Below are 25,626 nucleotides of genomic sequence, written 5' to 3' on the forward strand. Positions count from 1 at the left end.
CTAAACTACACATTGCGTACCACCCTAGGAGCTCTGGCAGGGTAGAAATGAGAAACCAGACAATCGTCAGAATCCTGAGGAAATATGTGGCAGCCAACCACAAAGATTGAGACCTCAAACTCCCACTGGTACTGATTGCGATCAGAGCCACACGCAACAGGTCTACGGGAATAACACCAATCGAGATGATGAAGGGCCGGCAAATGACACTTCCACTGCATCTCCTGTACCAACCGGGAGATGTTGCCGCAGCCACCGCCTACACGGCTCATCAACACGTGATGGATTTGCGAACCCACCTCCAAACTACCTTTGCGTACACTCAAGGAAAGTTGGAAAGAAGTGCAGAAGGTGACAAGACCCATTTATGACAAAAAGGCCTCAGGTGTTCGAGGTCGGATTATATGTGGTACTACATATACACCAAACCCGCGGGCGTTGCGGCAAAGTTCTTGCCCCACTGGACGGGGCCACACGAGATTGTGGTGTAACTGTCACCTGTAGCTTATCAAATCAGGAAAGGTCGACAATCCACCACGTTAGTGGGTCCACAGGAACCAAATTGTTTTATACTCCCCCATGTCAGCCAGCACCGAATAGACAGAAACCTAGCAAAGTCAGAGGTACTAAGACAATTCTTAAATGACCTCAGCTGATCCCTCCCAGGAGATCAGTATGTTGCAGGACAATATCAACAGTGACAACGAATGTACACTACCGTTCAACAGTTTGGGGTCACTTATAAATGTCCTTGTTTTTTTTAAAGAAAAGCAGTTTTTTTGTCCATTAAAATAACATCAAATTGATGATCAGAAATACAGTGTAGACATTGTTAATGTTGTCCATGACTATTGTAGCTGGAAACGGCAGATTTTTTATGGAATATCTACATAGGCTTACAGAGGCCCATCATTAGCAACCATCACTCCTGTGTTCCAATGGCACGTTGTGTTAGCTAATCCAAGTTTATCATTTTAAAAGGCGAATTGATCATTAGAAAACCCTTTTGCAATTATGTTAGCACAGCTGAAAACTGTTCTGATTAAAAAAGCATTAAAACTGGCCTTCTTTTAGACTAGTTGAGTATCTGGAGCATCAGCATTTGTGTGTTCGATTACAGGCTCAAAATGGCCAGAAACAAAGAACTTTCTTCTGAAACTCATCAGTCTATTCTTGTTCAGAGAAATGAAGGCTATTCCATGTGAGAAATTGCCAAGAAACTGAAGATCTCGTACAACGCTATGTACTACTCCCTTTGACAGAACAGCATAAACTGGCTCTAACCAGAATAGAAAGAGGAGTGGGAGGTCCTGGTGCACAACTGGGCAAGAGGACAAGTACATTGGAGTGTCTCGTTTGAGAAACAGATGCCTCACAAGTCCTCAATTGGCAGCTTCATTAAATAGTACCCGCAAAACACCAGTCTCATTGTCAACAGTGAAGAGGCGACTCCAGGATGCTGGCCTTCTAGGCAGAGTTCCTCTGTCCAATGTCTGTTATTTTGCCCATCTTAATCTTTTTCTTTTTATGGGCCAGTCTCAGATATGGCTCAGCATCCCGGAGTCGCCTCTTCACTGTTGACGTTGAGACTGGTCAAGTATTCATTAAATGTTTTTTTTTTTTTTTTACATGGCTAAAAGAGAAATAATATAATATATTGTTTACAGGAAACTCATTCTACAAATATAGAGTAGGTTGAGTGTAAAAAGGAATGGGAGGGAGAAATATTTTTTTTTTCATGGTCAAAGAAACTCAAAAGGGGTGATTATACTAATTAATACACATTTTTATCCGATTGTGCAAATAGATCCGTAAGGAAGATGGATTATTTTAAATATGCTATTGGACCAAAAACAGATCTGACTAATTAATCTATATGGGCCAAACAATGATGATCCACACTTTTTTCAAAAATATATGTGATAATCTATTGAGCTCACAAGCAACAAAATCTGTTATTATGGTGGGAGATTATAATATGGTTTTAAGTACCTCAATGGATCGTAAAGGAAATCATTCTGCAAACTATCACCCTCAAGCATTTAAGGAGATTACAAAGATCATGGATACATTAGAACTAGTGGATATATGGTGGTTGAAAAACCCTGACCTAGTGAGTTATACATGGAGGAGGCTTAATCAAGCTAGCCGTCTTGATTACTTCCTAGTCTTGTTCTTGCTGGCATCAAAAGTATCAATAGGAGACCAAATGCAATCGGACCACCATCTAATTGGCCTTCAAATAGCTCTTACAGAATTTCCACGTGGACAGGGATATTGGAAATGTAATCAAAGCCTATTGGATGACAATTTGTTCTTAACTAAGACAATATAATTCATAATTGACTTTTTGTACAACGTAGGTACAGCAGATCCTCTTATTGTATGGCACACTTTCAAATGTACTTTCAGAGGCCATTCAATACAATACTCATCATTAAAACAATAGGAGTTTAGGTCAAAACAGATTAGACTAATAAAGGAAATAGAGGAAGTAACAGAGCAGGTAGATGGTAATGGAAACTGGTTTTTGATAAAGTATGATTAGAATTTATATGTAAATGCCTGGAATACTTTAACTTTGGTGAATCTCTTATACAATGGGTTAAAGTTATGTACAGCAACCCCAGATGTAAACAATGGTTACTTCTCAAAGTATTGAGCTTTTAAGAGGAGTAAAACAAGGCTGTTCGTTGTCTCCATATCTATTTATCATGGCCATTGAAATGCTAGCTATTAAAATTACATCCAACAAGAACATCAAGGTGTTAGAAATCCAGGGGATAAAAACAAAAGTGTCAATGTATGCTGATGACTCCAATTTTTTCTTAAATCCGCAATCTGGATCCCTGCACAGTCTCATTGAAGATCTTGATCACTTTTCTAGCACCTCTGGATTAAACCTAATTATGACAAGTGTACCATATTACGTATTGGATCATTAAAGAAATGTGTTGACACTACCTTGTAGTTTACCAATAAAATGGGCGAATGGTGAAGTAGACATACTTGGTATTCACATCTCAAAAAATATAAATTCATTTACCACAATTAATTTCAATAGAAAGTTAGCAAAAATAGATACGATTCTGCAACCATGGAGAGGTAAATACTTGTCTAGTTGTGGAAAAATTACATTGATTAACTCTTTGGTCCATCACAGTTTACTTACTTACTAATAGCATTGCCTACTCCAGATGATTTGTTTTTAAAATCATATGAGCAAAAAAACATTTCATTTTATTTGGAATGCTAAGCCAGACACAATTAAATGTGCCTATTTATATAATGAATATGAGTTTGGGGGGCTACAATTATTAAATAGTAAAGCTTTAAACCTCTCACTAAAAGCTTCACTCATACATAAGTTATACTTTAACCCAAAATGGTTCTCCAGTAGATTAAGCAAAGCTCATCCTTTGTTCAAAAATTGCTTTTTTGCCTTCATACAGATTACAATTTCTCATTTCCGACTAATTGAAAATGAAATTATCACCCTTTCTTTAAACAAGCCATACAAAGCTGGTTACAATTTCAATTTATCCTCCAGAAAAGATAGAACAAATGTAATGGTTAAACTCAAATATATTGATTAATTAAAAACATTCTTTATGGATTTAAAAAAAATGGTATTATATTTATTAATGATATTATGAATAGAAAGTGAGGAGTTATATCACATATGCAGTTGTCGAAAATATATGGGAATATCTCTGGATAAGAGCGTCTGCTAAATGACTTAAATGTAAATGTAAATATCTTCTCAATCCAAATTTACAACCAACTGATTGCAGCACTACCACAAAAATGGAGGAGGCAATTGGAAAAGGGAGAAAGTAGGGAACTTGTTTGCCTGCCATATATTAAAGATACAAATTGGCTGAAAGGAATTGGTATAAATAGAAAAATATACCAGTTTCATCTGAGGACAAAAATGTTGACAGCTGCGCCATACAGGTTGCAAAATAAATGGGAGGAAATGTTTGATGTACCAATTCCATGGCACATGGTTTATGAACTGGTACAAAAAACTACACTTGACTCAACACTTAGTTTTTCAATTTAAATTATTATATAAAAGTATTGCCACAAACAGAATGCTATATATATATATATGGGGAATACAACAATCTCAGCTCTGTAGATTTTGTTGCGAAGAGACAGAATCAATAGATCACTTATTCTGGTATTGCCCCTATGTAGCTTGTTTCTAGTCACAGGTTCAGGAATGGTTAAAAATCCACAACATGCACTTAAAATGAACCTTACAAATAGCAGTGTTGGGCGATCTGGAAAGCCATAGGCAATCAATAAATAATACAATAATACTCGTAGGAAAGGTTTTCATCTTTAGCTCACAATCTGTGGATAATATACGATTAAAAGATTCAAACATTTTGTAAAACATCACAGCACAATTGATAAATATATGGCACATGGAAACCAAGGGCAGTCTATGGTGAGAGTGGCTGAGGGTTGGTTTTAAAGAGTTTGTTTGGTAATGTATTGTTGTTATATATAAAAGTAGCATGTATGTTAAATAGATTTTTTAAATGATTTGGGAAAATGTATGTATATGTAGCAAAAAAGCTGTAAAAAAAAAAAAAGCGGACAAATAGGGGTTAAAAAATAAAGAATTATAGAAATTACTCAAATATGGCTGACTGAGAGGATAATAACAAAAAAATTGCAATTAAACATTGTTTTTATTCAAATAAATTATAGCCATAGCTCTTGTTTTCCTCATCTTCAGGTTCACCCTCTCAAACTGAACAGGACATCAGTAGGCTTAGTCCGCGCACACAGATACTTTGTATTTCTGCAGCCTCGCCTCCTGAAGTGCCATTGTACACAAAAAACTATGGAAAGAAAGTACATTTTTTCATAAATATAACTTTGCACTGTTCTTTTCCGAGCATGGTCTTGGTATAGCCTAGGCCTATAGTATAGTCTATGGATCATGTTGGAAGAGAGAAGAAACCTCTGGGAGGAGGGCCGGAGGGACCAACACTAACCACAGTCCTATCTCACACACCTCTCCGCTCACGCTGCTCTGAACAGGCAGGGCCATGACAATACCAGTAAAAAGAACAGACCTAGGTCCTCTGAGAAATAGACTGATTGTTTATCTTATAGGTGGTGAGTGGTGACTCTGCCTAGTTGGAAGGTATAAATATGTCATTGTGTGACTTGTATGTTGTATTTACAGCTGACGTATCCAGTAGGTTGAATAAATCTGGTGTGTGCTTTTACTAGTTGTCAATCTGAGTTTCTCCTCTGTTCGTTCAGAACTTAACAATCCTTTTATTGAGACCACACTTTGCACACTTGATATTGCACACCCAGCAGAGAATCAGGAAGGAGGGGCATCATGAGATATAATAGGCAACTAATTCTCAAACTCTGAGCAATGTGACATTTTATTGATTGCAAATTACATGACACTCCCTGAACTAAATGTAAAAATACTAAACCCTCCCCTTGACTGAAATCTAAAAAGAATGACACTCCCTCATTTTCCTCCAGGTAACAATTATGTAAATTTCACCTCTCCCTAAGCGACGCTTGTTTAATGATATACATACTTTGAAACTACTACATATGTTTATTAAATTGTCTTTTAAAACTAGATGTATTATTTTCGTCCTTGATGATGAAGAATGTATTTGGATAACTGCATGGAACTTGATTGATCCGCTAATGAAAAATAAATATTCTACATTCTACTGCTCAGCCTATGGGTTATCTATACAGAAAATGTGTTTGTTTAATTGATAGCATGCTAAATAATTTAAATGTCTATGTATCTACTCAATACATGTCACTACACCTCTACATGCCAATTAGCTAGCCCCCAGTATGTTCTACAATGCATACAAATAATGTTTTGCACTATAAAGGACATTTTTCATATTTAAATAAATGTGAAATAAAACTAATGTATTTGTAATTTAAAAAAATAATTTTAGTGTTTTCTATGGTGCCAAAGTCCAGGGATAATATTACTACCACAATTCAAGTATGATCCACTTACTATTGGGGAATGGAACCAGAGAGGAAGCTTGCGTTTCCCTTTCCATGCCCCATTGTTCAGAGTGGAAGAGCTGTGAACTCACCTGTGTTGATCCACATCTACCACAACCTTTGCTATTGTGTTAGTAAGCACCACAGCATTTTAGGAAGCCATTGTTCAAAATGTGTTCATACACACAGTAACAATGGGAGGGGGTGTGGCATGAACAGGGGAGGACCAGGAGGTTGAGCTCAGACTTCTATTTCGGACTGGGATCCTATCCAGAGTTGACAGATTAACAGTGAGGACAAACCCAGCCTGCCTCTCTCCTTCCACACTGAGTATAAACCTACAGTCACTGGGTCCTGATTGTGACAGTGGAGCCCAGTTTGCACTGCAGGATCGAAAGTTGGTATCAGTGAAACTGGAAGACTGCAGTCAAACAATGGAGCTGAATGTCATCATTAAGGATGAAGAGGAGGAGAACATTGGGAAATATTTCATTCATGGTAAAACCAGGTTCTAGCTTTAAATGCTATTCATGAATTAAACCTCTAAGTTATGACCCAGTCTATTGCTATGTTGAATTATGACATTATACATCCATGAAGAACTTCCAACTGCACAAATGTAGTTATGAAAGTTCAATCAGTAAGGCTGGTCTGAATGGTTCGTCACTTCATTCATCTAGTAAACTCTATGGTGCAGTTCTGCTGACACAGATTAAGCCTAATCCTAGAATAAATTCCACTTTTAAATTGTACTAACTGAAATGGATTTTCTCAGACATGGTTTAAAATAGTCTCAGACTTGTCCTAGTCTAGATTTAAAGTCAGGATTATTTAATCTAGATCTAACTAGTGTGGACCCATGAGGGCCTTCAGAGAGGGCTAAGGCTTGATAAAAATGTATATATTTAAAAAAATAAAATTTCGTTTTAATTTGTATTTCGTTTTAACAATAATTGTATTAATTTTCTGATTTAATCTCTTCAGTTGTTGCTGGAAAGAGAAGGGTTAACACTGAAGAGAAAAAAAATATCCAATCAGGATTTTCTTTGGTGGTCTCTGGGTAGAAAAATCTAGCTAGCTCAGCCAGCCATAAGCAAGAGTCTTTGGTAACAGCATATAGAGTGTGTCTGAAAGTGGGCGTGTTGACTGAAGTGGGAGGATCAACAGAGGTGGGTGTATGGAAAGTGAATCAGCTAATTGAGAAGATTTGTTGCCACTCAAGACCGTTTTGTGTGGCTGATTTGATTGTTGCACAACCAGTTGATTGTTTGACAATTGTAGCATTTTATCTAAGTATAACCCTAACCTTTTTCCTAACCTTAACCTCATTATCCTAACCTGCCACGTTAATTATCCTAACCATTTTCCTAATCTTAACTTCATTCTCCCAACCTGCTAGGTTAATTATCCCAACCTGCCAGGTTAGTTCTCTTAACCTGCTATGTAAACATTACGCTGATCAGCATGTACCTGGGTATGGTTGGTCTGACCAATAATGGAGTGCTGATGTTAAAATTCCACCTTTCCAGAAACAAGTCTCTCACCGTTGTCGCTTGTTATAGACCCCCTTCAGCCCCCAGCTGTGCCCTGGACACCATATGTGAATTGATTACCCCTCATCTATCTTCAGAGTTCGTACTGTTAGGTGATCTCAACTGGGACATGCTTAACACCCCGGCCGTCCTACAATCTAAGCTAGATGCCCTCAATCTCACACAAATGATCAAGGAACCTACCAGGTGCAACTCTAAATCCGTAACCATGGGCACCCTCTTAGGTATCATCCTGACCAATTTGCCCTCTAAATACACCTCTGCTGTCTTCAACCTGGGTCTCAGCGATCATTTCCTCATTGCCTGCGTGCGTAATGGGTCTGCGGTTAAACGGCCACCTCTCATCACTGTCAAACGCTCCCTAAAACACGTCAGCGAGCAGGCCTTTCTAATCGACCTGGCCCGGGTATCCTGGAAGGATATTGACCTCATCCCGTCAGTAGAGGATGCCTGGTTGCTCTTTAAAAGTGCTTTCCTATCCATCTTAAATAAGCATGCGCCATTCAAAAAATATAGAACTAAGAACAGATATAGCCCTTGGTTCACCCCAGACTTGACTGCCCTTAACCAGCACAAAAACATCCTGTGGCGTTCTGCATTAGCATCGAATAGCCACCGCGATATGCAACTTTTTCAGGGAAGTCAGGAACCAATATACTCAGTCAGTTAGGAAAGCTAAGGCTGGCTTTTTCAAACAGAAATTTTATACATTTTATTATGAACGCATTAGATTGACAGTAACAGTAGTCAGATTAGGCTACAGGTAAAATAAATGTTAAAAAACACTGTCTGTTGTTGACAAGCATATTCAGTTAATATTCATATTTAATTCAGTGATTGAAATGATGAGCCCATCCCTCAGTAGCCTATTCCAGCAGGCTATTGGGAAACAAGCACTTCTTATTGAGGAATTGCCTCGCATTCATGTTGAACAAATTAGTCTGGAAATCTGAAGTAAGCAAGCTGCTAAATCGTTCAGTTTACATCTTGCCTACATCTTGTCTAGGCTACTGTAGACTATCTGAAATGATATGTAGGTCTATCAGGCTACCTGCCTTTATCGAAGCAAACTATGTCAAAATGTAATTAGAAACATAAACCCAGATTTTAGTCTGTTGCCTATGTCTTTTGAAATGACAAGTCAATCTCGCAAATAGGTCATTTATAACGGCTGTACAATCTGGCACATAATAACTGCACAATTGCCATACATTTTTATGTTCATCCAAATGTTTCTTACTCAGAGATTTCGAGATCCTCTGCCAGCTTTCATCTCTCAAACTCTCCTTTCGGATTTATCTATAGTTATGCACATGCGCAAAGGGTATTTATTTACAATAATGAAGCTGATTCAAGCCCAGAATGCTGATTGGCTGAAAGCCGTAATATATCAGACCATATACCAGGGGTATGACAAAACATTACTTTTTACTGTTCTAATTACGTTGGTAACCAGTTTATAATAGCAATAAGGCATCCTTGGGGTTTGTGGTATATGGCCAGGCACTCCGCGTTGCGTTGTGTTTAAGAACAGCCCTTAACCGTGGTATGTTGCCCATATACCATACCCCCTTGTGCCTTATTGCTTATTAATCAAGTCGACATTCATTGATAGAAAATGATCTGGTGAGTTTAATAAAGGTGTTATGTAAAGGTCGTATAAAATGTGTTATATCTGGAGTTTCCTCGGACAATGAGGTTCATCTTCTTATGCAGAAGATTCCTGGAGTGTTTGGAGCACTAAACCGTGTGTAGATGGAAAGAAGGAGGAAAGTCAATCGGTTTTACTGATGTTGGAAGAAGAGTATCAACCTACTAATCTTTTTGGTATTTATTAGGATCCCCATTAGCCGCTGCAAAAGCATCAGAATTGTTCACTTCTTTCCTTAAAACCTGTTGAGGATCTTATCCCGATCTTATCCCGGTATTGGGATTCATTGTCATGTGACCATGGCGGGGAATTCAAAACTGCAAGAGTAATCATTTCAAATAATCAAATAATCAACTATTTTCCTCCATTTGAAAGATATATCTCCTAAATCTAACCACGCTGTCCGATTTTCAGAGGCTTTACGGAGAATGCATAAAGTTAGGTTATGTTAGGAGAGTACATTGACAATAGCTGTGTGTAAAGTTTAGCCAATTCAAAGAAGGGCATCAACAGACAGAAAACTAGCTAGAATTATGCACTTACCTTTGACAATCTGCATCAGATGACACTCATAGGACATTATGTTATACAATACATGCATTTTTAGTTCCATCAAGTTCATATTTATATCCAAAAACAGCATTTACAGTCGCGGTGAAATTCAGAATTTTTTTCGGCTCGAATGCTCCCAGTGAATCCAGCATTACAAATCACGGAATTACTATTCGAAAACATTGGTAAATTATAATATTGTCATTCAAAGAATAATATATTATCATCTCGTAATTGCTACCGAATGGCCAGATCTCAAAATAACTTTACTGGGAAATCACATTTTGCAATAAACGTGGTACTATGCTATTAACAATAAGCTAAGCTATAAGCTAAGCTATACAGTTAGCATCTTCTAATATCGATAATAACATTGTAAATATCCCCTTACCTTTGATTATCTCCATCAGAAGGCGCTGCCAGGCATCCCAGGTCCAGAACAAATGTGGTTTCTTTTGACAAAGTTCATAATTTATGTCCAAATAACACCAAATAGTTAGCGTTCAGTAGGCTCCCACAAAACGTGGTGGGTTGTGTAAAGTCACGCCGAAAAGCTAAAAAAAACCTAGTAAATAATCTATTTACGTTTGTTCAAACATGTCAAACGTTGTTTAGCATTAATCTTTTGGTCCATTTTTAACGTGAAACATCAGTAAACATCAGTAATATTTTCACACAACCTATCAAGTGTCTAGAATAAACGATTATGACAAAGACACTCTTCTCAGATTTATGCGCAGGCGCAAAAAATGAAGTGATGACGTGTCAACTTACAAGCATTCTAATTCGGTCTGTATTCATCACAGATGCTTCAAACAACTTTATAAAGATCGTTGACATCTAGTGGAAGCCGTAGGAGTTGCGAACTGAATCCTTTCTCACTATGGTATCTATAAAACAATGACACTAAATAGTACAGTCACAAAATTCAATTTATTTTAATCTATTTTTCACAGGTTTTTGCCTGCAATATGAGTTTTGTTATACTTACAGACACCATTCAAACTGTTTTAGAAAATTCAGAGTGTTTTCTATCCAAACCTGAACAATAATATGCATATTCTAGCTTCTGAGTTGGTGTAGGAGGCAGTTAAAAATGGGCACATATTTTTTTCCAAAATTCTCAATACTGCCCCCTAGATCAAACAGGTTAACTTCTCATACCCCGGCTTGGTCTGATTCCCAAGCGTTCTCGCAAGTCTCGCGTTGTTGCGTCTCTTGGTTTAGGAACTCTGTGGCTGTAGTGGGAGAACAGGAAGTTCCGGTCAGGCGCGCATCATTCTTCATAACTAAGAAAGCGCCAGAATTGTGCAGTAGAGACGATTACTTTTGTCTCCGTTTCAAATTGATTGCTACAGGTATGTAATAGCACGTTTAAACTTTCTAATATCGAAAGAACATGTCATAAAAAAACGTTAAGGTATTATCACGTTTAGTTAAGGTTTAAGGTTCTATTCTTGTGTCAAACTGAGTGAGTGAAGAACGCAGTCAAACACGAGCTGAATGTCAACATTAAAGATGAAGAAGAGGAGAAGATTGGGAAATCTGTTTCTCATGGTAAGAGCTGGTTCTATCTAACTAAGTTTGTTATTCATTCCAACTTCTCACTGTGTATGAAAAGTTACTGTAGAACTGTTTCATGATGAACTGTTTCAATGAGAAGGTAGATGTTTTTCCTGTGTTGCTCAGTTGGTAGATCATGGTCCTCTCATCGCCAGGGTTGTGGGTTCGATTCCCATGGGGGACCAGTACGAAAAAAGTATTAATGTATGCACTCATTACTGTAAGTTAATCTGGATATGAGCGTCTGCTAAATTACTAATGTAAATTTGCAGTACGTGAGGAGATAAAGAACATTCCTTTCTTCATTACATCTGTCACATTATTATGTAGTTTACGGTAGTCCCCCAGTCACGTGGTGTTTGATGACAAACACACAACGAGAAGAGACCAGAGCCTTGTGAGTCAGTTACTGTTGTGCAGCATGCGCCATCTAATTACAGTATGGAATTCACAACTAAATGTTTGCCAGCTAGATATCTTACAGCTGTTAAGTAAACAGTCTACAATGTGTTAAATGCTCTGCAGTTGTCTATTTGGTTTGCTAATTTAGTAGCTAGTTAGCTACCTAGCTAAGTGGTTAGTTTCTTCTAAAATCAAGCATTCGCTTGGTAACAGCAGAGAATGCCCTCCTGGATCAAGAGCCCTGCAGGCTAATATTCGTTTGGGGGTGCAGCAAACTGAGTAGTGTTTTTGAGTTACCTGTATACTTGTATAGTTTGTCAGAAACTGTACAAGATGTTCGCAATGCGCTCATTAGCATTTAGTATTCTCTATGAGGATTCCTTAGTACTTGTTAGCATTTTGATAGCATTCTGCTAAGTTGCTTTTTAAACAGCTGTAGTCAACTTGTGCTCTAGGTAATAGATAAAGCACATCGCGTTTATAAATTTGCCCGTTTAGATAATTTTTCATAATGAAACTTACCGGTACTAGTTTCCCAAAACAGTGGTCTGAGCCAATAACGTGTGTCAAACGGTGGCTATAAAATATATTTTGATTTAATACTTTTCTTTTTGGTTACTACATGATTCCATATGTGTTATTTCATAGTTTGTCTTCACTATTATTCTACAATGTAGAAAAATATTAAAAATAAAGAAACCCTCGAATGAGTAGGTGTTCTGAAACTTTTTACCGGTAGTGTATATCTGCAGAAATAAGACCGATCCTGCTTGTGTTGCCTGTTTGTTTTTAATAGCCTACTGATTCCGTGAGCACAAAGCCTCACGCAACATGTCGGATAAACAATTTAAAAAATGCTGCTGTTTTTTTTATCTTTGCTATGCTGTAATAAAGGCTTAACCAAACGTTTCAGACTCAGTTATGCTTATAATTTATTTAGTGTTGTTTACATTGTTCCAAATAGTCAGAACATTTTCTTGTAATCTAACAGCACCTGTTTGTCACACATAATATGCACACAGTGTTTGCTCCTTACCTTCTTTTTCTTGATCTCCAGAATTTTCCACAACTAGTCACATTTATTCCACACATCTGACTTCCCCTTTACCTCCTGAGCAACCAGTAAACATTCTCCCGTTTCGAGTTTGTCACGTCCTCTGCACCATTTTGCTGTTACAGTGTTTTGAGTTTGTTATAACCAATTTATTGATGTGATTATGATATGCTGTAGGTTTGGCCCTATTGGTCAGGTGCATGTGATGTATACATGGGTCACAAAGAGAGCAAAAGTTGAGGCAATAGATGTTTTTCCTTAACAAATGAGGGATTTCAGCAACAGAACTTTTCAGTCAGAAATGTCTGTAATTATGTTGCAGCTTCAGCAATATGGACAGTGTGATGAACACTGTTGATGTTCTGTGGTGGTCGCTACAGCAGGGAAGAGAGAGACAATGGGTGCTAGTCTTTTTGTTGTTGTAAGTCTGAGCACAATTGTATCAATTGCGGTCAAACTCCCTCCAGCCATTTGTGTGTCTTAATTATTTAATCAAACTGTGCTTAAACTATCAGACAAGCTCAGTGCATGTGGTTGATTTGATTAAAACACGTGTCTATATATGGAGAAATAATGTTACATTTTTTTCGACCCATCGATTGGTGGAAAGAACAGACTTCTTGGTGCCCTAATGGACTGTGCAAGGTGTTTTTTGAAATGTATTTTTATTTCACCTTTATTTAACCAGGTTGGGTAGTTGAGAACAAGTTTTCATTTACAACTGCGAACTGGCCAAGATAAAGCAAAGCAGTGCGACACAAACAACAACACAGAGTTACACATGGAATAAACAAGCGTACAGTCAGCACAATAGAAAAAAATAAAGTCTATATACAGTGTGTGCAAATGGTGTGAGGAGGTAAGACAAATATATAAGCCATAGTAGCGAAGTAATTACAATTTAGCAAATTAACACTGGCGTGATAAATGAGCAGATGATGATGTGCAAGTAGAAATACTGGTGTGCAAAAGAGCAGAAAAGTAAAAAAAACAATATGGGGATGAGGTAGGTAGATTGCGTGGGCTATTTACAGATGGGCTATGTACAGCTGCAGCGATCGGTTAGCTGCTCAGATAGCTGATGTTTAAAGTTAGTGAGGGAAATATAAGAATCCAGCTTCAGCGATTTTTGCAATTCGTTCCAGTCATTGAAAGTATTCCACAGAGAGGCTGGCCCATGTTGACTCAAAAGCTTCCCACAGTTGTCAAGTTTGATGGATGTACTTTGGTTGGTGGACTGTTCTTGATACATAAGGGAAAATGTTCAGCATGAAAAACCCAGCAGCATTACAGTTCTAGACACAAACCAGTGCACCTGGCACCTATGATCATACCCTGTTCAAAGGCACTTAAATCTGTTTTCTTGCCCATTCACCCTCTAAATGGCAGACATTCGATCCAAATGATCTCAAGCCTTAAAAATCTTTCTTTAACCTGTCTCCTTCCCTTCATGTACACCGATATGAAGTGGATTTATGAAGTGGATTTAACAAGTGACATCAACAAGGGATCATAGCTGTCACCTGGTCAATCTGTCATGGAAAGAGCAGGTGTTCATAATATTTTGTACCACTGACTTTTTTTCTTCTGCTGCTGTTCACACAGGTCATGTTGAGACATTCTCTACATCCAGAGAGCAACAGCAGGAAGATCAGAGCTAAGAGGTCTCACCACTGCCCACATTGTGAGGAGATTTTCCCATTTCTATCAAAGCTAAAAAATACACCTAAAAATACACACAGGAGAGAATCTGTATTCCTGTACTGACTGTGGGAAAAGATTCACAACATCACATTCTCTGACAGTTCATCAGAGTGCACACAGGAGAGAAGCCTTACTCCTGCTCTGACTGTGGGGGAGATTCTCTCGACGGAGCCACTTAAAAAGACACCAACATGTACAAACAGGAGAGAAGCCTTACTTCTGCTCTGACTGTGGGAAGAGTTTCTCCCTATTAGATACCTTAAAAGCACATGCACGTATACATACAGGAGAAAAGCCTTACTCTTGCTCTGACTGTGGGAAGAGGTTCTCTCAACGGAGCAACTTAAAAATACACCAACGTTTACATACAGGAGAAAAGCCTTATTCCTGCTCGGACTGTGAAAAGAGTTTCTCCCAATTGGATAAGTTAAATAGTCACCAGCGAATACATACAGGAGAGAAGCCTTACTTCTGCTCTGACTGTGGGACTTGTTTCAGCCAAATTGATACCTTAAAATGTCACCAGCGAATACATATAGAAGAGAAGCCTTACTCTTGCTCTGACTGTGGGCAGAGCTTCTCTCAACACAACAGCTTAAAGGAACACCAACGTATACACACAGGAGAGAAGCCTTACTCCTGCTCTGAATGTGGGATGAGTTTCTTTGTACAGGACAGCTTGAAATCACACCAACGTATACACACAGGAGAGAAGCCTTACTTCTGCTCTGACTGTGGAAAGAATTTCTCTCGACACAGCAGCTTAAAGAAACACCAACGTATACACACAGGAGAGAAGCCTTACTCCTGCTTTGAATGTGGGAAGAGTTTTACAACATCAAGTGCTCTGACAGTTCATCAGGGAGTGCACACAGGAGAGAAGCCATACTCCTGCTCTGACTGTGGGGGAGTTACTATCGACTGGGGAAACTTAGAAACACACCATCGTACACATACGGGGAGAGAAGCCTTACTCTTGTTCTGACTGTGGTAAATGCTTCACAACATCAAGTGCTCTGACAGTTCATCAGAAAACACACACAGGAGAGAAGCACACCAACGGATACACACAAGCCAAGACTTTTGCAGATTAAAATCTTACGTTTTCGGTGGATTGGCAATGGACCCATTTTAAAGTATCCTTTTTTGGTAACAAAAGGAGAGAAGCTTCATCAGTTCTCTCAGACCAGCAAAGATTAAAGTCACTCCATCACTTAATTATCATTAAAGAAGTGGTAAGTGAATTGGATCAAATGAAGAAAGTGTAGAACACTACTGTAATCCTATTGTTTCTCACTGTGAGAGAACTGTGCAGAGGAAAAGGAGCATTACAGAATGTTAGCCTCTCTTTACTGATCAGTGTGCATCTTGTCAGTTTTGGTGTGTTTTGTTAGCTTCTACTGCAAAGATATTGAGATGTCCTTGGATTGGCCCTTAGTGTTGAATATCCTCTTAGGTTTCTCTTGTTGAAACTATGTAGTCTGATGGTTGACTGGATGGTACTGCTTCCCTCTGTAGTTTTCTGTGGGAATGAGCTAGTAGACACAGCATGTATGAGATAGAGATGGTGTGATGATCAGTTTTCAGCATATATATGCCTTACTCCTTGTTTTTCTATTGGTAACCCAATAGAAAAACAAGTAAAAATAAATTAAATGCAGCTACTTGGCTGTTATTCTAGCTACACGGTTTCACGTGACTGTTAGCCGTAGTTGGCTAGCTAGCAAGGAAGCAAGGGTTAAGAAACGACTTGGTCGCATCCGTAGATACAGAATAATAATACTTTGACTGGATCGAGTTTCTGGCAACCTATCCAATAGAATGAACGGACATCTTTTCTCAGCCAATCAAAATCATGAATCAGCGTGATTTTATGGATATATACAAAGAAATGTTGATAGAAAAACAGGTAAAACAACATGAAATGCAGCTAGTTTGCTGTGTTACCAGCGTCAGTTTGAAATAATTGTGTTTGCTGTGTAGATGGCTAGCTTCTCTGAACAGTGTCCTGACTAGCTTCTCTGAACAGTGTCCTGACCAGAGAGCACATTTTTTATGCCATGCGAAATCCAAAACAGCTTAAACAAATGCAGATGCAGCTACTTTGCTGTTATTCCAGCTGCACTGTTTGACCTGTTTTTTTATTTAATTGGTAACCCATTGTATAAAAGCAAATGTTCACTAGAGGTTTTGGACCACTTTTTTTTTTTAGCATGGCTTTGCTGATCTATGGTACTCTTACCTATGACTGCAGCACAGCCATGCAAAAAAATTGTTTTAGTATAGTCTAATGTGATGTGCCATCTGTAAATACAAATACATTTGTTTAAATTGCGAGACTAGTTGGTTTAGCCACAGAAAAAGACAGCAACCTTCCCGCTAGCCATGATTGGCTGAGATAATAAGTGGGCTGGACATGCCTAGAGATGAGTTTGTATTGGTCTGCCATATAGCACGCTTCTGTCTATTTGAGCTGGTCAGTATGTGTAGATAATCCTGTCTAACACATTTATTTTTAAAAAAGTATTGCGTAGTACTTCTGCGTAAGTGTTGCTCTCCACTTTTCTGGAGGACTGAGTTTTGAAATCAGAGGAATTAGAGTATGATAGCAAAGGAGATGGAGAAAACACGTCTCTGGATTACATCTTCAAACTAAGGGCAAACATGGCATCTGTGACAGGGAGACGCATCCATCCATGATGTATACGGGTAAGATAATGTAGCTAGCTAGACTTTCAGATATTACACGTTTCTAATTTTGACAGTGGTTTCATTTCAAGCTAAAGTGTACTGTTAGCTATCTAGCTAACGTTAGCTGGCTGGCTCGCTAACTTACATTACGTGTATAATCTTATTATTCGTATCTCAGAGCCATTTGCTTTGCTAGTTATAGCCTAATGTTAGCTAGCTAACATTAAACCTGGTTGGTTAGCTACCTGCGGATTCATGCAGGGTAGTAATGTCATGAGTTGGGATTATGGTTAATTGTTTACCTAGCTAGCTGCATGTCTTAACAAAAGACTCCACTATGCAAGTAACCATTTCAGTTGCATTTGTAATTTCAGTCTGAGTATGCCAGAGTGCAGAATAACTGATGAATTTATGAACGCTCAACACAGTTGAATATGGCCGGTCTCAGTAAATGTCTGCAAAAAAGCGTAAATAAATTGTTGCCAGCGGCACAGTTAGTCATCAACGCTCAGTATAACATGACAACAGCCTAACCAGCTCTGCTAGGGGGAGTAAAATGGTCAGTTGGGTGTCCTCTCATTTGTGTCTGGAAGTAGCTAGCAAGCTAGCCAATGTTAGCCATTTAGCTGTGGGGCTAAAGCTTAAGAGGGTGTGAACAATGCTGAATGGGTGTAAGCAAAGATGAGCTCTCCAGTAGGTACCAAAATATTCAAAGGACATTTTCTCAAAAGTGAGGTTACAAGTATCAAGTTTATGGCTGAGCTGGCTGCCCGGCCAAACTAAGATATTGGGGGAGAAGGACCTTTGTCAGGGAGGTGACCAAGAACCACTCTGACAGATCTCCAGAGTTCTTCTGTGGAGATGGGAGAACCTTCCAGAAGGACAACCATCTCTGCAGCACTCCACCAATCAGGCCTTTATGGTAGAGTGGCCAGACGGAAGCCACTCCTCAGTAAAAAGCACATGACAGCCCGCTTGGAGTTTGCCAAAAGGCACCTAAAGGACTCTGACCATGAGAAACAAGATTCTCTGGTCTGAAGAATCCAAGATTGAACTCTTTGGCCTGAATGCCAAGCTTCACGTCTGGAGGAAACCTGGCACCATCACTACGGTGAAGCGTGGTGGAAGCAGCATCATGCTGTGAGGATGTTTTTCAGCGGCAGGGACTGGGAGACTAGTCAGGATCAAGGGAAAGATGAACAGAGAAAAGTACAGAGATCCTTGATGAAAACCTGCTCCTGAGCGCTCAGGACCTCCAACTGGAGCGAAGGATCACCTTCCAACAGGACAACACAGGAGTGGCTTCAGAACAAGTCTCAATGTCATTGAGGGGCCCAGCCAGAGCCCAGACTTGAACACCGATTGAACATCTCTGGAGAGACCTGAAAATATCAGGTGTGGAGTGTGTTTTCATGGCACATATTGGGCCCCTTGATAAAAGTGGAGCAACGTTTGAATGCCACAGGATACCTAAACATCATTGCCAATCAGGTGCATCCCTTCATGGCAGCAGTTTATCCATCTGCAAAATGTTTTTTTTTTCAGCAGGATAATGCCCCACGCCACAAGGCTGGGATTGTCCAGGAATGGTTCCATGAACATGACAGTGAATTCAGCCAACTACCAGCCAAATTGACACAAGTGTGGGAAGCATTGGAGTCAATAAGGGCCAGCATCCCTGTAGAACACTGTGGACACCTTGTAGAGTACATGCCCTGATGAACTGAGGCTGTTCTGAGGGAAAAGGGGGTGCAACTCAGTATTAAGGTGTTTCTAATGTTTTGTACACTCAGTGTCTATTGAGACACATTACAGACAGTAGCCAACAAGTAGCAAAACAGAACTCACTTGATTGACAATTAAATGTATTTCAACATTGAAATAGGTCTATAGGTTCCCGTTTACACACTACATTGCCAAAAGTATGTGGACACCCCTTCAAATGAGTGGATTCAGCTATTTTAGCCACACCCATTGCTGACAGGTGTATAAAATCGAGGTACACACCCATGCAATCTCCATAGACAAACATTGGCAGTAGAATGGCCGTACTGAAGAGCTCAGCGACGTTCAACGTGGCACCGTCATAGGATGTCACCTTTCCAGAAAGATAATTCCAATAGACGCCACCATAGAGAAGGAAATTTTCGAAATAAAAAAAAAGACAGTTTCGTTATCACCTTTGTGCCAAACATATCAATGGAATTTGTCCATGAATTGTCTTAAAGACAGATTCCCCCCCCCCTCCCCCACAAATCACAGGTAAAGTTATTAACGTTTTATATTCATGCTATTACATGGAAGAGCTTGTGCCGCACGCAGAAGGAAAAACAATGTAAATCACTCACGCGCTCTCATCCAGGATCTGCTCATTCAATGTAATGGATTCCTGACATTGGAAGATGAGACAGACTGACTGAAGTGAATGGATAGTCCAGGATCTGCTGTTTGTATGTGGCTGCTTTGAAAGTGAACTGTGTTTGTGTGTGATCAGGGGTGTATTCATTCCGCCGATTCTGTTGAAAAACGTTCCTTAAATGGAACCAAACGAAACGAAGATAAACATATCGGAATTTGTCCAATAGAAACTCTTGTTTGCAACTGTTGGACTAATGATTACACCCTAGATCAGATAGATACAGGCAAGAGTGTGCAAGGTGGTATTGAATGTGTCAATGTCACCTTGATTACTCATATTTCTCTCAACCTGTGCACCTACGTTGTAAACTTTCATTCATAGGCTAGGTTGTAGCAACCTCTTGATGGGTATAGGGAAAATTAGAGTATCATGTAGTAGCCTAAACCTATCGATGTTACATTGAGCTGGGTGAATGGAATATGAATTATAGTCATCCAATATGCTGTTATAGAAATAAGGCCATAAAAATAAGGTAATCGCACGTTTAAACTATCTAAAATCGAAAGAACATGTCATACCATGATAGGTTACAAATCCGTCAAGGGATTGCCAGGTTTCTTATGTTAAATTTGTGTCGTGATAAACGATTTTACAAGTCATATAGCTTCAGATTTTGGATTTGTTTGACTTAATGTACACCATTTCGTCAAGGTAATTTAAAAATATTCAATTTATTTGAGATTTGAGTTCGTTTTATGTTATTGGTTTTGTGTATTTAAAAAAAAGTATGACGAGCTGGTAAAATGGCGGCGCCCGCTGTCTGCGTTTTAAAGTCCAAATAGAAGACAATGGATCCGATCATATATTTATGTAGTTGGTGCAGTATATTAACTAATATACATGGGTTCTAACTTGAACCATTATTTATTCGTTTACGCTTGTACAATTTATGCTCCCCGCATATATAAACCACTAACACAAGCTCGTAAATTTGATGACACATGGTGAGCTTACTGCCTACTGTACATAGTAAAATGGTGCGCACCAAATTGTAGTTCACATTTTGCTGTGGAAAACGGCTGTGAGGATTTTTCTAAAATATTAATCAGATATGAACACAATTACAATCTTTAGAGAATACAAATCTCATTTAATGTATGGAAAAACGTATTTGAGTGAACATTATCAAGCCAGCAGCAGATGAAACAGAACCTGAATTATCTCCCCTCTCCCTGGTTTTAGCTTGCTGCTATTACTGTCTAGGTTTAGGATATTTAGCCCATACCAGTGACAAACAAACGATGTTATCGACGTATGGCAGGATCAAACAAAGTCTATCTCACTTATTTTGCCAGCTAGAAAGAAACGGACACAAATTTATTCAGAATCGGAGCAAGCTGCCCACCCAGCAAACTGTCTTTAAAAAGACGTTGAAAAGAGGACTATGCCCGTTTGGTTTTGGTTGAAAGTGAAAGTTGAAAAGATGTATTTTCATGTCGTTAAAAATACGCAATTTTCATGTCATTGAAAAGACGTCCTTCTACGGTTGAAAGTTGAAAATTAGTATTTTTCAGGTCGTTGTTTTAAGGACTTGCAAAGAACATAATTTAAATGTACTTGTAGCTTATACAGATGGACGCAGTTACCAAAAAATGGTCAATCACACTAATCATTACATTACTCCAGTATTTGCACAAAACATTCAGTCAAAGAATGCTATCTGGTACAGTGATAAGACAAAATACTGTTAAGTATATGTAAATATAGTAAATATATCTATAATTTTGATGGATAATTATATTAATTGAATAATTGTCCATCAAAATTATAGATATATTTTGCTGCTGTAACCGTAGTTAGTTAGCGGTGGTACGCGCTAATAGCGTTTAAATCAGTGACGTCACTCGTAAGGGCCGCGGCTTTTGTGGCGCGATGGGTAACGATGCTTCGTAGGGTGTCAGTTGTTGATGTTTGCAAGGGTCCCTGGTTCGAGCCCAGGTTGGGGCGAAGAGAGGGACGGAACCTACACTGTTACACTGCGTTAGCAACGACCCTATGTGCTGGTGACGTGGAAACTATCACCTCAGGCTCTACCAGGAGCATGCTTGAGGTGGTCTGCCACAGCTCTCTGAACGTCATGGTCAGTGGCATTGCTGTTCCATTTCTTCACTGCAGCTGTAACACCAAAATAAACACAGTAAGTTATAGAAAAGACTAATAGATATGGAGCATCTTACAGGTTCCCCACGGCACCTAAATCAGCATTCAGGGCTCAAACCACCGGTTTATCGCTATTTTGTGTTGTGCAGTAATAATGGTCATTTATTACATTTATTCAGAATAATTTAGAAGTGGATAAATGTGTTTGCTTCTCCGTGTCTATCAAAAACAAAATGCAATTTACAAGATACGTTTGGTTAAAGTTGTCCTTCTCAGGGGCTGACAATTGATTAGGGCTCAAACTTGCACGCAGTGTAGAAAAGAAGAGGGCCTGTTTGAATGGCGCAAGTTGTCTCTTTCACTCCTCCCTAATAGACTATTATAATCACATTTATTGGTAAACTGAACACTGAACACTTATATATTTGTCAGTATGCGGAGATCGCAAGTCAAATGTTTTTACTTGAAATGGGGGAATGTTTAGCCGACTGGTCGCTCAGGAGACAAAGTCAATATCAGACGTATGGAAGACATTTGGCTTGAGCTCATAGAAAGAGGAAGGAGCCAGCGCTGCGTACATGTGCCAAACAAGTGCTGTATTCTGCTATATATATTTTTTTTTCTGATTGCTTGGAACAGTGTAAACAACACAAAATAAAATGACAGCTGTTCCAGAGAGTTGATCTGTACTAATTTAAAAAATGATAAAGCCTTTATTATTATTATTATTATTTAGGCCATTGTATACTGTAGGCTAATTATTCAAGAGAATGCTTGACTGCATTTAAATGCAGGACCAGTAGGCTGTGTGATGAAATGAAGTAATAATAAGGACTAATTGATAACATGCCAGAAAGCTGAACAAAACCAGCATAATGACATACTAGAGTCTAACGAAGAAAAAACATGGTAAAGCATTTATTAGGGCTAAAGCATAGCAAAATAAATAAAAACTGAATTTGAGAAAATGTCAAGTTGGGCAGACCTTTATACATTTTTAGAACTTGCGAGTCAATAGGTTAAAAGGCCATTGAGGTCACATGATCACCTCATTCAAAATTGCCAAGCTCCTAAACCATTCTTCTCAGAAAGGGACCACACAAATTACCACCATTCAAATGAATAATTGGTTTAGAAGACAAAATAAGAATCTAGCCTATTAAAACAGACAGAGCAGGTCATTTTGATTGTGTGACCTTAGTGACCCTTTAAGCAATGGGAGGGTGTAGTAAAGGCCTTTCTTATGCACAACGCAACTCAGCGTGCCTGGATACAGACTGTAACCATGTATTGTGTGGTTACAGTACCACAAAAACCAGAGGACTTTGCTTTTACGGCTATGACACTCACAGCCATAATAAATGTCATAACACATGGGCTCTCATGTATTATTGCTTAAATATACCATGGCTGTTAGCCAATCAGCTTTCAGGGCTCAAACCACCCAGTTATTAATACAAAATATACTACAGAATAATGACATGTTTGTAGGTACCGTTGACAACAGAGTACACAGTTGTGTTTCGTAGTCCCTGCTTTGCGTGATGGCCGTTGAAGTTGAACAAGGACATCAGGCCGTTGGTAAAGAGCCTCAAAGTCAAGCACACGTAGGATGTTCTTTGTGAATTGAACACTTTCAAACTGCTGAGATAAGGCTCTTGGATTTACTGTCTTTGTTGCAGACAGTTTGTATCACTAACGATACCTTTAAAATTACTTTCTTACTGAATCCATTATAAAGATATGACATACCTGTCCATGACCTTGTGGGCACAGTCCTTTGTTTCCTTACCACCAATTTTGCTTAACCTTGAAATCTGTGTCAAGAGACTGTTTGAAACCCTGGAAGTTACTTATTTTAATTGTATTTATTTCATCTTTATTTAACCAGGTAGGCTAGTTGAGAACAAGTTCTCATTTACAACTGCGACCTGGCCAAGATAAAGCACAGCAGTTCAACACATACAACAACACAGAGTTACACATGGAATAAACAAACATACAGTCAATAATACAGTAGAAAAAAGAAAAATCTATATACTGTGAGTGCAAATGAGGCAAGATAAGGGAGGTAAGGCAATAAATAGGCCATGGTGGCGAAGTAATTACAATATAGCAATTAAACACTGGAATGGTAGATGTGCAGAAGATGAATGTTCAAGTAGAGATACTGGGGTGCAAAGGAGCAAGATAAATAAATACAGTATGGGGATGAGGTAGTTGGATGGGCTGTTTACAGATGGGCTATGTACAGGTATAGTGATCTGTGAGCTGCTCTGACAGCTGGTGCTTAAAGCTAGTGAGGGAGATATGAGTCTCCAGCTTCAGTGATTTTTGCAGTTCTTTCCAGTCATTGGCAGCAGAGAACTGGAAGGAAAGTCGGCCAAAGGAGGAATTGGCTTTGGGGGTGACTAGTGAGATATGGAGCGCGTGCTACGGGTGGGTGCTGCTATGGTGAACAGTGAGCTGAGATAAGGCGGGGCTTTACCTAGCAGAGACTTGTAGATGACCTGGAGCCAGTGGGTTTGGCAACGAGTATGAAGCAATGGCCAGCCAACGAGAGTGTACAGGTCGCAGTGGTGGGTAGTATATGGGGCTTTGGTAACAAAATGGATGGCACTGTTGAGTAGAGTGTTGGAGGCTATTTTGTAAATGACATCGCCAAAGTCAAGGATTTGGTAGGATGGTCAGTTTTCTAGATTTAATTTTGGTTTGGAGATGCTTAATGTGAGTCTGGAAGGAGAGTTTACAGTCTAACCAGATACCTAGGTATTTGTAGTTGTCCACATACTCTAAGTCAGAACCGCCCAGAGTAGTGATGCTGGACGGGCGGGCAGGTGCAGGCAATGATCGGTTGAAGAGCAGGCAGGGATCAGTTGTGAATGTATAATTATGATCTTCACTTTTTATTTTTCTGAAAAAAAGTTAATAAAAGGTAAATAGTAAACAAACTGTAGTAATGAATACACTGAGAGCAAGTTTGACAGGCTTCTTAGCTAGTTCATTTTGGTCAATGCATTTTGCACTCATTCTCCTGTCTTATTTGTAACATATTAACGCCCTCTCTCCTTTGAGCTAACGTTCTTAGCTAGCTAGATAGCTAACCCATACTACAGTTAGTTAGCAAACCAACCAGCTTCACGGTAGGTACCCAGAGAGTAACGTTGATGTTGGACTCTAGCTAGTTAATAAAAAAAAATGTCTGTCAAAAAACAATGACTCCACACCGGTTACCAGAAAACATAGCTAACCATAGTTAGCTAAACCGATACAGTAAGCTAGCTAACAGTACAACTAACATATATGTTAGCCCTGCTTTCCTATCTAATTAACTAGTTAGCTAGCAACTAAGTTAGTGTTAACGTTAGCTAGCTAGCATGCAAGTATCCAGGCAGAGTTTCTGTTATGGGTGTAAGATGGCACAGTGATGCCATCTGTTGGTAAATGTTAATTACTGCAACTCCAGTGTTTTTACCGGTGTGCTTGAAATACCCGGATGTATTGCAATATACTGTAGCGACCCACACAGACAGTTGTGGGTTATGTGTTAGGCTATTAGTGGGTTGTGTCGTACTTACCAGTGTTCGCGGGGTCATGCCAATCAACCTGCTATCTGCCAATCACGGGAATGCCTGGAATGTTCTGATACCGGGCAGCCTGGTGGTTGGCGGAGTGGCGTGAAGGGGGGTTGGGCAGGGGGATGGAGCATTGGAAGTTAAGACCGGGTTTAGCCATTGTTCTCTCTCTTACGTCTGGGCTTCACAAGAGAAGGTCACGGTTGGTTTGTAGTGTACCTTTCATTTATTTGGCGTGGGCTACGGCCAAACAGTAGTCTGTGTTAAGTTGGTTAATAAACCGTCCATTCGTTAACTCCATCCTTTGTCTGGACAATTGTTCCTTCATGATCTAGTCA

The 25,626-nt window shown here is 39.1% G+C and overlaps 1 protein-coding gene across 1 annotated transcript in view; it reads left to right on the forward strand.

Annotated features, from left to right (window-relative positions):
- The window catches only part of LOC115179506 (zinc finger protein 420), a 68,164-nt gene that overhangs the window by 27,534 nt on the left and 15,004 nt on the right, over positions 1-25,626 (forward strand). The window contains exon 1 of the transcript XR_003872921.1: positions 10,886-11,337. The gene's annotated coding sequence lies outside the window, so the exon portion shown is untranslated. Of the gene's footprint in view, positions 11,338-25,626 lie in introns of the transcript that reaches the window.

The sequence above is a fragment of the Salmo trutta genome, chromosome 39 (assembly GCF_901001165.1).
Source record: "Salmo trutta chromosome 39, fSalTru1.1, whole genome shotgun sequence".
Classification (NCBI taxonomy): Eukaryota; Metazoa; Chordata; class Actinopteri; order Salmoniformes; family Salmonidae; genus Salmo; species Salmo trutta.